A 15,714-nucleotide genomic window follows, 5' to 3' on the forward strand; every position below is an offset into this window, starting at 1 on the left:
AATTTGAGATTCAATGTTGTTCACTGTGTGTCTTGGAACATCTGGATACAAGGAAGTATTTGGCAGAAAAAGAATGGGATTGGTGGGCAAATGTGAGAAATACTGAGCTAACCAAAGCTAAAGTCTCTCTGTGAGGACTTGCAAGAAGAGCCTGTAAAAGATGTGGATAAGAAGATGCTGAGGAGTGGGGTGGGCGGGGAGAACAGTGTATATAGTGTGTCCATAATCACAGAATCTTTCCACAGAAGGTCTTGTAGGAACAATGTCTTCTAGCATACACTTCAGGCAATTAGCAGGATTAGATGACTACTAATGAGTCTTTAGGCAATAAAATTATATGACTGAGTTTTTACATTCTGCTAGGAATTAACTAACACCCTAATCATAATTAAATATCTTCTTCACTTCTCACTTCATTTCACTAAGAATCTATAAAGATTTATGTTTGAAAAAAAAAGTTTTGTAAAATTTGAATTCTAATCTTCATGGATAATGTATGATTCCAGAAAGGGCTCTGTAATGCCCCTCTCTGATCTTAGTTAACAAGGGCATTTTTGGAGGGTGCTGAGATTTAGAAACAAGTGGGTTAGCCCACATTTAAAGTAACTATTTTCTTGTGAGTTATTTTCCAAGGTATTTGAATTTCTCCCAATGACCAGCATGTTTCACAGATTCTCTTCCCCAACAGCCTTCTTCTACCTGAACTGTCACTTGAACACTCAATATTATGCTTCGTGTTGATCTTGTCTGTATCCAAGGAGGGTGGAGATCTGGTTGAAGGCTCCAGGGACTGAGCAGTGAGATCCCCTTGCCATCATTCCAGCTCTGACCTTTCGCCTTGGCCTCTGTGTCTCTGTCCCTGTCCTTCACCCTTGTAGTAAGTACTTCAGTGGCTGTTTTGATGAGCAGCCCAATACTCGGTGCTGAAGATCCAGCTTTGCTCTTGTTCTTGCTAATCTTTCTCTGATACCCTGTTCTCGAATTCTGGACATGTTAGTTGGTCACAGACATTTCTTTGATTGCTCACATTTGTAAACATCACCTGTGCTGAGGTCCTGGTAATTTTCTTGGCTTACTTTGACACCAAGCATTCCTTTACAGAAATACGCAGAGTTCCCATGGCTTTTCTAATTGTTGGTGTGTTGTCTGTCTTTCTTACCCCATCGGTCTCGCACGTCTTACAATTTCATCATTTTCCAGCAAATTAAATTTAATACTTGAATCACACATTTCCAATTTCTTCCTTTCTCAGAGAAGCCCTCTCTGATATCCCCAATAAGAACACATTTCCTTATTACATGTAATGGGTAAGATGTGGGCATTTCTCCAGAGCTACGGGCTGTGGCGTGGCATAGTGGACTAATGTCCAATCCAGCAGGAGGCCCTAAAGATCTGTGAAGGCAAGGGCCTCAGTTGACTGACCACTCATTCTGGCACAGAACCTCTAGAGAGCAGATATTCCTCAAACATTTTTTGGAATGACTAAGTGGCTGTTCCTAGTTTTTTCATTAGGAACAATCACAATAAAAACATGATGAAGAAGGTAAACTCTAGCAAAAATGTGTATACTCCACATAAAGGTAAAAGCAAGACTTCAGATTTTCCATAAAGTTGGTATCTTTACATTTATTTCATCAAGAGTATTCAAATAGTTTTGGCAGCAGAATGGTATCCTAAAGTTTAACTTAAAATGGGAGGATATTTAATAGCATAAAGGAAGCACAAAGTGGCTCCTACGAAAGCAGGAACAGGTAGATGTTAGAGGAGACCAAGCCACCCACCATCCCAGTATCTGAAAAAGGGACAAGCAGCACTTTAGATGAGACCCTTTGTCCCAGAGCTGAAAATAGCCACAAGGTCACAGTAGTACAAGGGCCTTTTAAGTCCAAAAGAAATGGGATATATTCTATGCCTAAAGATCTCAAAATGCCACCAGATATTATAATTCTCACTAATATTCATTTTTTAAGAAACTTTCTGACAGGCCCTGGCTAGTTTTGCTCAGTGGATAGAGCATTGGCCTGAGGACTGAAGGGTCCCAGGTTTGATTCCGGTCAAGGGCACATGCCCAGGTTGTGGTTGTGGGCTTGATCCTGGGGGGTGAGGGGGGAAGGAGGCAGCAGGAGGTAGCTGATCAATGATTCTCATCATTAATGTTTCTGTATCTCTCTCCCTCTCCCTTCCTCTCTGAAATCAGTAAAAATATAAAAGCAAACAAACAAACAAAAAACCCCTTTCTGACATATAAATATTGCTGGAATCTCTGAGGAGGCCCAAAACCTTAGACCTCTTTTCTCTATCTAAGTTCTAAACAGTTGGCTAAAGACCAAAGAGTTAACAAGAGGCTAAAACATCCTATAAAATAAAAGCCCAATATGCTAAGTGTCCAACCGTTCATTTGACCGGTCGCTATGACGTGCACTGACCACCAGGGGGCAGATGCTCCGACCAGTAGGTTAGCTTGCTGCTGGGGTCTGGCCGATTGGGACTGGGCGAGATGGACCGGACACACCCTGGAGCCCTCCTGTGGTCCCTCCCTGGGCCCGATCATGCACCGGTGGGGTGCCTCGGCCTGGCCTACAACCTCTTGCAATCTGGGACCCCTCGGGGGATGTTGGAGAGTCAGTTTTGGCCCCATCCCCACAGGCCAGGGCAAGGGATCCCACCAGTGCACGAATCAGTGCACTGGGCCTCTAGTTACCTTATAAAGATAATACTGAAAAGTGTTTCTTTCTATAAGAAGGAGGCTCCTTTACTAGGGTCAGTATTACCATTAGACATACTTTCCCCACTCCAGTCACAGACAGGGCCAGATAGGATAGGCCTGCCCACATGGAGGCCCTGCTGCTGAGGCATAGATGCAGGGCGAAGCAGAGAGCTGGTGCTCCCTATGGACAACTCACCTTCAAGGGACAAACAGAGAGGAAAGGGCTGACCTATGCATGCCTGATTCCTGCTCTCAAGCTAATCAATCAGATACGTTAAAAAGGGGGGGGGGGGCGCAGAGGAGGGAGAGAAGCCAGGGGTAGTACTGTCCCTCCACATGAAAGCATATACCGGAAGTACAGAATAAATACTTTTCCAAAACAGTGATGAAATAGTGAAAATGATGGGGGGGGGGGGGGGGGAGGGAAAGAACAAAGAAAAACAAAGAACAAAAACACAAAGGAATGATTCTCTTAAGTCCCTTTAACTTTTAGTAACTGCTATGTGTCCAATGTGGCTTTCACATTTTTCATCTGTAAAATCGGAATAGCAATATTTTCTCTGACTATAATACACAGTGTCATTACAAAAATCTACTGAAATGATATATGTGAAAGAGCCTTTGAAACTATAAAGCACAATATAAATCAAGGCATCGTTACCATCATCATCATTATCATTATATTAGTAGTATAATATTCCAGAAATATTTCAATCCAACAATTTTAAAAGCTTGTTGGAAAGCTTGGAGTGGCAGTAATTTTTCAACTTTGTCCATTTAGAAAAAAGAACCTTCCAAACCGTGGGGCAAAACTTTGAGGGTATATATTTTTTTAAAATAAGCATAACTATGATAACACATAAGTTACAACTAGTTCTCATTCATCAGATAAAAGTAGTATTTCTATCGAGTATACATTTTATGTTTCCCAGCTATTAAGTTCCTTCGGTTCTTAAGAAATTACTATTTACCAACCAGGCAAAAATTCCAGACTACTGCAGAATGAAAGTGTACTTTGATGACAGTTTCTTTTTCCCACACATTTACTTATTTGAAGGAGAATAAATAGCAAAATACATAAAGGCAATAGTAATAAGGGGAGCATTTACAATCAGGTTGGAATTCATTAGGCTTATAAAATGTTTCTCTCTCTCTCAACTTAAAGATTAAGAATTCATGGGGTAGGGAGGAAGTGGGGAAAAGGGAGGAAAATGGGAGATATCTGTAATACTATCAACAATAAAAATATATTAAAAATAAATAATCTGTAATTTCAAATCCCAATTATAATCACTGTTGGTGTTAAAAAAAAGAATTCTATTTATTTATTTATTTATTTAATTTATTTATTTATTTATTTATTTATCTGTTAAACTATATTCACAATGCTTCTGCCTATAAATACAGGACACAAAGAAAAATGAAACCAAGGTAATCAACAGAAATAACCTTTATCATTTACAAAACATATTCAGAATTTCAAGTCTCAGATATTTTTAGTTAAAATTGACCGTAGTGATATATCTTTGATTATTCATATTAAACATTAAAGTTTTTCTGCATTAATTTGATAAAATGTCTTGACAAGTTTGATATGTGCAAAGTGAACTATAACTTCACCTTCTTTTAACCTCTTCTTACATTTCTTTCAAAAGAAAATGTCTTTAAGATTACTTACTACTGCTTAAACAGTGCTACCTTTATTACCAAGTTCTTTACTTTCTTTAGTCCAGACAAAAATATTTTCTATTTTCAGGGAATGCTTGCGCCATCTACTGGAGAAACATATTTCCACTTTTGTCAAACAAGAACTATAACGGCAACTTTGAAACAAAATCAGGCCCTTTTGCTTTCTCCCATTTTAAGGCATGTGTCAGTATAGGAAAAACATTTTCCTCGACGTAACAAAAATATACATTCATTCAAATAAATCAATATTCCCATCTTCATGGAATAACTTGACAGTTATACATTGACAGGCAAAAATAAAGTGAAAGAGAAGCACAGATGGAGAAAAGGAGATAAGTAACCACTTTGCACCTAAGTTTTTAAAGTATATAAACAGAGGCCCTCTCCCATTTAAACATAAAGTTAGGGCTAAAGATTAGAATTCTGTCATGTGAATATGTAAAATATGAGGATTATTTCACAGAAAGGAATTAAAGCCATTCTGAAGGTATCTCTGAATTTCTTTCTCTCTTCGCACACCCTCCTCACCCCCAATTTTAAAGCACTCACTGTTTATTAACTGGCCATGGTAGATATCTCAGTCCATCCTTCTAATAAGTCTATTGAGCTGGTCTTCCCTGTTGTCAGCGTTTCCACCTTCCACAAAATGGGTGGTCTTTTTCTTCATTCTAGCTCTTGGAAGGTAATTTGAAGGGCCACAGGAAGTTGTTTGCTTCTTTGAAGCATTTTCCAACAGTACAGATCTCACGAGTCAGATTCTCCATGTAGATGATGCGGTATTTACCAAAAGATTGAGCAATCAATGTGTTCTGTTGGGGCAATGGGCAATTCACTTTTTGTTGATTTTGCCATAACCATGCTTGAAGATCAATACATTTACTGACTTCAGGTTCGGGTACCCCATGCAATACATGGTTTCCCAATCTTCTGCATGTTCATTGAAGCCTTGTGGAGCTTAACAAAGGTGCCACTGGAGATCTGGCAAAGGTGCAGCAAGCACCTTTCCAACCTTTGGGCTCATACCACTGATCCCAGTGATCCTGAGGACAAATGCCAATCAGCGTTCTGCAGGTAATAAAAGTTGCCAGGTTTCTTGACATCCTAATCTCAGTTGTGTACATCTGCCTATGTTCCTTGTGATAGTGTTTTATCTCTTTCTTCCTTTTTGTGTGTGTGTGTCCTCATTGGAGGACAAGTTCATTGATTTTTAGAGAGAGGGGGAGGAGAGAGAGGGAAGGAGGGCTGGAGAGAGGGAGGGAGGGCTGGAGAGAGAAAGAGGGAGGTAGGGAGGGAGGGAAGGAGAGAGAAACATCGATGTAAGAGAGAACATAGATCGGTTGCCTACCATACGCAGCTGACCAGGGATCAAACCTGCAACCTAGGTATGTGCCCTTAGAGAGAATCGAACCACCACCTTTCAGTGTACCAGATGAAGCTCCAACCAACTGAGCCACACTGGCCAGGGCTAGCTTCTTCATAATAACATTCCCCCTTGCCTTCTGAAGCAGCTTTTGGGCAAACTTGTTTCTCAGGTGCTTGATGTTCAGCTCTGCCAAGTTCCTTTGCTTTTGCTTAAGGGTTTCTGGCGTAGCAGGAACCTTCTTTTCTTCTCTTCTGCCCCTCCATGGTTACAGCCAGAAAAAGCACTCCGAATTTTTCTTAGTAACCACAATAATGGAGCGTAAAAAAAAAAAAATCAGTACATAGATGACAGTAACCTGTAAATATATATTTGTTTCAATTCTCTTTATGGTGGCACCTCCGAAACAGCAGAAGAACTGAAGAGAAGTTTGAGATCTGTTCATATGCAATTAAGGAGTGCTATTTTTTCCTAGGGAAAAAAATGCGGAATCTTGCTTGCAGGTCCGAATCATAATTACATCCTTGGGTGGGGTACAAACATATCCATGTTTTGGTGAAATGCATGAATTACTAGGAAGTTATAAATTAGACTGTAACTGGCTAGAATCCGATCATTTTCAATTTATCAGAGGGCTGTTCCCCACTTTGTTTGCTCCACAATTAGAGAAAAATAGACAAGAAAAACTTACTTCACAGACTGCAAGACATATGTTGGAGTCAGTGCTCTTCAGTGATATTCACTTAATATTTATTTGGTGCCGTTTAGGACAGAAGATATGTTAACCATTAACACAAAGTAGAAAAATGATGAAAAGTGAAGATAAACTACCAAGGAAGTCAGAGAATCTCAGATGGATGATCATAAGCAAATAAATGACCCTTAAGAATCGAATAAAAGTAAAACATATTTATGGACTCTACTCTAGAAAGCAATACAAAATTGTAGTAAATATTAAGGGAATTTTCAACAACTTAGTTTAAAATATAAAAGAGATTTCCAGTGAGACTTATTCAGTTAGCATTCAAGTTAATTAACCTTTTAATTCAATCTAAAAATTTAAAATGACAGACTATAATACAGTATATTCTGTCATAGCATCCATTCTATACTGATAGTTTTCAAATAACTACTCCCAATGCATTTCATCATAGTTTTCCTTATAACAGGTTACATTTTTAAAGAATTACTGAATTCTAGCCATTTTATTTTATACTTTACATATATTTTGTCAATTAATATAACAACATATAAGGTAGATATAGCTATTATTATAAAACTACCATAAATATAGTCTATAACTTCTGATACTTTTAACACCACAAAAATATTCACTGAATATTTATATTTCAACTTTGCCACCAGATTCACTTCACAGTTATAGTTAACTAGAGGCCCGGGGCACAAAATTCGTGCATGGGAGGGGAGTCCCTCAGCCCAGACTGTACCCTCACACAATCCAGGACCACTGGCTCCTAACCACTCACCTGCCTGCCTGCCTGATAATCCCTAGCCACTCTGCCTGCATGATGCCTCTAACTGCTCCCCTGCCTGCCTGATCGCACCCAATTGCCTCTGCCTGCTTGCCCCTAACTGCTCCCCTGCCAGCCTGATCTCCCCTAACTGCTCTCACCTGCTGGCCTGATCCCCCTTACAGCTCTCCCTGCTGGCCTGGTCCCCCTAACTGCTCTCCCCTGCCAGCCTGATCACCCCTAACTGCCTCTGCCCCGCCACCGTGGCTTTGTCTGGAAGGTTGCCCATAAGATGTCTAGTCTAATCAGCATATTAACCTTTTATTAGTATAGATTGTAAAGAAATGGCCACCACCTAAACCTATATAATAAAAGGCTAATATGCAAATAGACTGAATGGTGGAACTGGACGCTATAACACGCACTGACCACCAGGGGGCAGATGCTCAATATAGGAGCTGCCCCCTGGTGGTCAGTGCACTCCCACAGGGGCAGCGCCACACAGCCAGAAGCCCTGAGCCGGGCTCACGGCTGGCAAGTGCAGCAGTGGATCCCGGACTGCAAAAGGGCACAGTCTGGGCTGAGGGACAACCACTGCCCCCCCCCCACCCCCCCGCCCCAGTGAACCAATTTCGTGTACCTGGCCTTTAGTATGTACATAAAACACTTCACCCTTTTATATGGAGAAGGTGGCCTTGATCTCAGAACAATCAGACCAAGACCACTCCTTGCATATTGGGAGGATGCATCCTGGACTATTTGTGACTTGGTTGTGAATGAAAAACTGGTTACTTACAGAGGAGGCCATTCCCTGCTGGTAGCTGTTAAGGTAAGAGTCTTCATCTGGAGAGAAGACTAAGAGCAAAATCCCAGGGTACCTTTGTGAGGTGCCAGCTAAATCAGGCCAGCCTTTGGGTAGAGCCCGACAGCAGATAAACAGTCAGAACCCACCAGGCTGATGGCAAGCTTTACTGGTGTTTCTTTTTTCTTTTAATCTTTATTGTTGAAAGTATTACATAGGTCCTCCCTTTCCCCCTTTTAATGGCTCACGTCTTCCCCTCTCCCCACAGGCCCTCACCACCCCATTGTCTGTGTCCATGGGTTATGCATATATGCATACAAGCTCATTGGTTGATCTCTTCCCACCCACCCTCCCCTGCCTTCCCTCTGACGTTCAACAGTCTGTTCATGCTCCTATGTCTCTGGGTCTATTTTTGATCATCAGTTTATTTGGTTCATTAGATTCCACATATGAATGTGATCATGCGATGTTTGTCTTTCTCTGACTGGCTTATTCTCTGTGATGACTTTATTTGTTCCTCCTCAGCATAAAGGCGTTGGAAGTTCTAACTATTGTAACTGACGAAAGAAAAACAAGGAAGGAGAGTCCAGATGGAAGAGAAAGAAAATGAGGGGCAGGCAGGCAGGGCACATCTGAGTCCTGGTCTGGTAGGAAGGAAGGATGTGAGAGAATACCACCAGGGAGGGAAACCCACATCCCAGAATATTCTCCTTCCTAACCAACACATTAGAGGCTTATGGTTCTTTTACGGCAGCAGGATTCCCTTCCAGCAGTTCTCACTAACTCTCAGGAACAGGGGAACAAAGTTAACCACTTATTAAAAGGGAATTAGTATAGTCTCTATCTGAATATTACACTTAGGATTCTAAAACCGGTCTCAGCTTTTCCTAACTGTAAACAGAGGCAATGATTGGTTTCCTAATAGCCTCAAAGAATTATTCCAAGGATCAGATGACCCAGTAGATATAATAGCTCTTTCAATGAGTGTAAAGATACTGTAGAGACTTAAAGAAACACTGTTAGCAGTATTAGGTTGAAATCTAGGCCATGTCTTGACATCATCACAAGGAGTTATATTTGAGAAATTAAATTACTTGGCTGATTTATCTATATAATAGAAAACAAATGACTTAGCTTAAGTTTCACTTGATTGAAAATTTGGGGGGGGGGTGGGGGAGGCATAGGGTGAAAGTGACTAATCAACTAACTGTTCTGACTCATCTGACCCTGGTTGTATAATCATGAGGGGAAAAAAGTTTAATTCTTCAGACTCATTTATTGTTCATGTAGGAGAGGAACCTTTCCTAAGAACTACATTTTCACAATATTTCAAGCCCATTTGATCATTTTTAACCTAATAATTTTTCAACAGTTAGAAGCTTTAAAAGTATGTCAAAATCCACCTATTCTAATTCAGTGGTTCTCCAACGTTAGCAAGCGTTGGAGCTTGCAGGGGGCTTGGGAAAGCCATACTGCTGAGCCCCACACCCTGATTTCTGATGTGGAGCAGCCCGAGGACCTACCTGCCTTTCCTACAGGCTGCCAGCGGATGCTGGGGCTCTTAGTCCAGAGACCACACGCTAACCACTGATCAGTCTATACCTACTGCAGCCCCAACAAACACAAACAAAAATCTCAGCCATATGTACATTTAAAAAGCTATGTTACCTAAAAGTATATAACTAGTTAGGGTTTCCCTACGGTAGTACTCTGAACAATTTTTCTAATTGAAGTAAACCAAATGAAAAAACACACCATTTTTCTCTTTTCTTCTTATACAGGGATGGAGAAAAGTAGGTTTATGGTTGTTCATATTGGAAATAATACAAATAAATGATACACTAATTAATTAATACAAGAATAAATTCTCACTGACTGGCAACTGTGAAACTACCTCTGCCCACCCTGTATTTGATCATAGTGCCCCCACGTGGATGGAAACATTACTGACAAGAAAGAAATTAGAACAATTCTCAAGAGGATTAAGTCACTGTAAATTTATCATTGTATTTGCCAGAATGCTCAACCTGGTGCTTTGCCCAGAGACACCCAGAACAGGTTCATGGAATCAATATATACCTGAGAAATGCTAGCCACTCTTACCCTCAATGTTTTATTTAAAAAACATTAATGTGTTTTGCCAATGATTGCAATTCTCTTTTAGCTCTTCACTTCTATGCTGGCGTGAAGTAATCCTATTTAGAATACAGTAGAATATATATTAGTCTCTCTCTCTCTCTCTCTCTCTCTCTCTCTCTCTCTCTCCTCCCCCTCTCTCTAATGTCATGCCTCTCCATGGTTGCAGCCAGAAAAGCTGGAAGTAACAGGAAGACCAATACTATTCTATGCTCTCCATTCTCACAATCATTAAGTTCCTCAAAGCTGTGATGGCATCTATACATATTAGAGGCCTGTTGCATGAAGATTTGTGCAAGAATAGGCCTTCCTTCCCCTGGCTTCACTCCCAGCAGCCCAGGAGCCTGCAAGTCCTCGTTCCCGGAAGGAGCGCTGCTCCTGTAGCTCCCTCCATCCCCCGCCCTCCTCCTCATAGCAGGCGTCCCGCCCCGCCTGGCCGCTCCACGCCTGTGTATGCAAATTAATCCGCTATCTTTGTTTGGTTAATTCGCATACTCACTCCTGATTGGCTGATGGGCATCGCGGAGGTATGGTCAATTTGCATATTTCTCTTTTATTAGTGTAGCTAAAAGCATAATATGCAAATTGTTCCTGCAGGAGTTCGACCGCGAGACTGATCGCTTGCTATGACATGCTGTCCACCAGGGGGCAGCGCAGAATGAAGAAAGGCCCAGCCAGCAGCCAGAAGGCCCGGATCGGCCCTGATCGCCGGCCAGGCCTAGGGATGCTACCTGTGCACAAATTTCGAATACTGAGCCTCTAGTTGTAATAACAACTCATTTAGAGGTTAGAAAGAAAATCATTCGTGCTTAATGACTGTAAGGCAAGGTCGTTACATGTGTTCTGGCTAAACTTGTTTCCCCCAATGCAGGATTACTGGCAATCGTCTATTTGTGCCATATCCTCGAGGAATTCTTTAGGATAAAATCAAGTTTTTCCTAGGTGTAATCAATAATACCTTTACACTCCACTCCACAGAAATGTGCATAATATTTTATGGTACTATACCTAAAAACTTATCAGCTGAATATACTTTTTACTTTGATGGGGATATATGGAATCAATACACAAAGGAGCCTTAGTCAATGTCACAAATGGAATACTGTTGATATCTAAAAATTATTTAACATAATTTTTAACATAATAGTAAAGAGGCTTGGAGCTTAAAGGCTTGATACTGACAATCTTTTTCTTAATAATTTCCTTATACGCATATATGTGTCTTTCGCCTATTTCCCCTCCTACCTACTAGCATTTATATACATATATCTTCTTCACTTTTCATCATTCTCTTACCTTCATATATATTTGAAATGTATATTCACATTTACAGTGTTCTGTGTTTTTCTTGGTAATTTTGGTAATCACTCAAATCAACAATCTCCTCTGGTATAATAAAGGAAAGACATTCACAGGACAGAATCACATAATTTGCTGGCACCACACAGCGGCACTATAAATGCTAACGGGGGCTAATGAATACATTTACCACTTTGCCTTTTCCTTAGCTTCCTTAAGCACATATGAAACACTCAGAAAAGCCTCATGTTATTTCATGCCAATTAACAAATTGCTAACATGTCATGTTAATAAAAAAAGCAATTGACCTAAGTAGAAGGGCTAATTAAATGGAGTAAGATAATTAAACGGTTCTCAATATGTAATCAAAAATTATGGCTGGAAGTGTTTCACAATGTTGTCTTTTTGTTTTCAAGTATCTATCCGCAAAATTCTAATCAGTGTATCCATATGCATAAACGGTAGATCTAGTGCAGATGTTAATTTGTTGCATGATGGAAATCAGGTGTTCAATTACAAATAATGGGGTGTATGAGAGAACAGCCAAGATTTCCATTTAGCTGAACACATGCATCTCAACCGACAAGTGATTGCAAAGCACTCATATTGGAATTAGCTACTAATATGCACCGGAGGCACATCACATTTCACTCCTTTATTATCCTCATTATATAATATTCACATCTCCAGCCCTGTGTGTTCCCTAATGTGCCACTGACTTAGAAGTTTGAATATGTGGTGATATAAATTACATTTACTGTACCTGAATTCTTTTAAAAGAATGATTTCGATTTTAATCTAAATTCCAGGGCACTTCAACATGAGAAATTTTGTTTCCTAATCTTACATTTCAATAATCAAAATAATTTGCTTTTGTACGAAGGCAAATTCCTTAAACTAGGACCATTATACACGTTTAACAGTTAAAGCTTATTTCAACAAAACCCTCCCACTATGTCTAAATGTTATTTTAGCAAAATAACTACACAGAGGCTATCAAAAATATTCACTTGGACAAAAGACATTATGCACAGTTGCTTTTTATATAAATTACTACAAAGACACAGGCTTAAATGTATTTATGGCCCAGCTGGTGTGGCTCAGTGGCTGAGCACTGACCCATGCACCAAGAGGTTTGCTGGTTCAATTCCTGGTCAGGACACATGCCTGGGTTGCAGGCCTGATCCCTGGGGGAAGAGGGCGTGCAGGAGGCAGCTGATCCATGTTTCCCTCTCATTGATGTTTCTAACCTTTCTCTCCCTTCCTTTTTCTCTAAAATCAGTAAAAACATATATTAAAAATGTATTTGTGAATTAAGATAGTCACCATGCCAAGCCTGTAGTCTGATACAATTCTGAGAGGATGAATAAATATCAGACTGATACTGAATTCTACGTCCTATCTTAAGACCCAAAATTTATTCAATAACTAACAGGGCTATACCTCGCAAACCTTACTGTCAGATAACTACAGAGGAGACGATGGGAAGAATCATGTGTCAGATGGCAGAGTAATAGCAGTGTACACCCTTGGGACTTCATTAATTAAAAAAAAAGAAAGTACATTTTAAGAAAGAAAAATATTAATTCTTTTCATTCTTATTTCAATGAAATCAATTTCAAAGTATGTAACTATGGTCCTTTACTCATTAAGAAAATAAATAAATGCTACTTCTGAATGTGTGGCAACTAGCAAAGCCTCAAATATTATTTGAAGGTAAAAATAGAGAGGAATAATTTCTATAAACAAAGATATGAAAATATGGTGAACTTATGGGTCAAGTCTGGCCTGCAGATGTGCTTTGAAAGCACAGCATTAAATATATATATGTATATTTTGAGTTTCTTTTCATGTCCTCTTGATTCTCACAATGCTGATTATTCCACTCTTCATGACTTTATATTTAATCACTTCACACATTTATGTGGCTTGCCTTGCCTTTGGTAGCATTTGAGTTTTATGAGCTCCTGGTATAATCACTTGAAAAAAGCATTGTGTACAATTAGACAGCGTTGCCTAGTGGTTTAGGAATAAGTTCTGGAATCCGAAAAACTGAGGTTTAAATCATGGTCACTTACTAGTTGTATGAACAGTCAAATTTCTTAACCTCTTTATGTCAGAGTAATCTCTCAGTAAATTGGTATAAAAGTGATCTCAATTATATCACACAAATATATAATTATATAAATATATTACAGAGTTGTGGGAACTAATTAAAATGATATATATTTAAAGTACTTAGCTACTTTAAATGTATTTAAAGCGATCATTCTGCTTTATTTTGATGTCACAGCTATAGGAAGTCATACACTTCATCAGTTTGCTAATTAACAGAATAACAGATGATCACACTGAAAGGGTGATAGTCTACTAGATAATGAATGCATAGCCCACTTTAAAAATTGACTGCTGCTGTTAAGGCATCTTTCCGTTATATTCACATGACTTCTACGGAAAGGGCACAACTACTGAAGTTATCCTATTGACATTGGCCACATACTCCTTTAAGAACTAATGGAAACCATCACTGTAAAACTAATGAGGACACTTACATATATTTGAAACTTCAACAAGAAACTCATGTCAAGCAGATTCTGTTTTAAGGCTAATGGCAAAGTTGCAGGTTAATGGAATGTTATATCAAGTCCAACATCAGAAAGTGACTCATATGCACTTTGAGGCCTCTTCGAACTTTTCAAAAAATTCTACTATGTAAATATAAGTCTTACTTTTACTTTTCCAATCAGACTTGAGGATAAGAGAGAATAACAAGACCTTAGAAGAAACCCTGAACTAAACCTCACTGCTGGGGAGAAGGAGAACATCTGTAACAGGACAAGTTGCCCTCACTGAAATCACCTCTGTAATTGGGTTTCTCCAAACCCAAATTTTATCATAATATCATCTCCATAGAATAGGGTAGAACACATAAGACAATGTTAGATAAAGAATGCCCTTTTGCATTTATGAATAATCAATAGTTAGAGGTTATAGTTACAGAATAGTAAATAAAGCAGACTCAACAAGTGGAGCTTTTTATGGTTATAATCGTCAATTAGATACCTATCCTTTGTAAAACAGTGCACTAAGAATTCAATGAGGAATTAAAGATGAAATAGACACAGATCATGGACACAGGGCTCATACAAGTAGGGCAGCTAAGGCATTTTCAGACATAGTTAAAATACACAGTAGAAAACTCTATGGGATTCAAGGAAGAAAACTAATTCTTCTATCAATTGAGCATGTTGAAAAATCCAAATTACTTCCCACTTTAAATAGAAATCATATTTATGAAGATCAATAATCTGAAAAGGCATCCAAATCCAATACATTTTTAAACTGGAAGTTTACTGAGGGAGAAAAATCAACACACTTAATCAGGTGAGACTGTTTACTGACGAGGGTTAGAAATGGTAGAGTGACATTTCTACACAGGTAGATCTTATGGCAAACAATCTTTTCATGTGAGTGGGGCGGCAGGAAAAGAAAAGGGGGTCTGGAAGACGTTTTCAGTAACAGTATTCACAGCACTTTAAGATTAAAAAAACTTAGCTATTGGATCAGAAATACGGAAGGGGTGCTAATGAAGATTAAGGGAAGGGAGGCCCAACCAAGCCTCCCAAGTTATTAGTTGGTCAGACGTGGTCATCGCTGGTTGGACCCAATAATTCATCGATGGGAGTAATGAAAAGTTAAAATGGATGAGCTGCATATCTGAGAAGACTTTCATGAAGCATATACAGTATTCAAGTATTTATCTAAGAAACATATGTACAACTATCTGTCCTAGGAAGTTTGCACAAATATCTGTGAATGGCAATTAAAAACAAAGAACAAAAAGTAAATATGATGCTTCTGAGTGTATAGAAACAATGCATACAAAGGGAAAATTCTGAAAAAATATTATGAAGTATAATACAATAACTAAGAATCACATTTATGCCAATATAGAAGGCAATTAAAGATAAAACTAGGTGAGCCGAAACCGGTTTGGCTCAGTGGATAGAGCGTCGGCCTGCGGACTGAAGGGTCCTGGGTTCGATTCCGGTCAAGGGCATGTACCTTGGTTGCGGGGACATCCCCAGTAGGGGGTGTGCAGGAGGCAGCTGATCGATGTTTCTCTCTCATCGATGTTTCTAACTCTCTGTCCCTCTCCCTTCCTCTCTGTAAAAAATCAGTAAAATATATTTTAAAAAAAAGATAAAACTAGGTGAGAAAAATAAAGGATCACTATAAATAGAAAAAG

The 15,714-nt window shown here is 39.3% G+C and overlaps 1 protein-coding gene and 1 pseudogene across 14 annotated transcripts in view; both read right to left on the reverse strand.

Annotated features, from left to right (window-relative positions):
* The window catches only part of CADPS2 (calcium dependent secretion activator 2), a 498,042-nt gene that overhangs the window by 188,064 nt on the left and 294,264 nt on the right, over positions 1–15,714 (reverse strand). The gene's annotated exons all lie outside the window — the stretch shown is intronic.
* On the reverse strand, positions 4,974–5,447 carry LOC308245953 (large ribosomal subunit protein uL30-like; annotated as a pseudogene). The gene has a single exon. The product of its transcript is annotated as a large ribosomal subunit protein uL30-like (transcript).

This window comes from Plecotus auritus (assembly GCF_963455305.1).
Source record: "Plecotus auritus genome assembly, chromosome: 4".
Lineage (NCBI taxonomy): Eukaryota > Metazoa > Chordata > Mammalia > Chiroptera > Vespertilionidae > Plecotus > Plecotus auritus.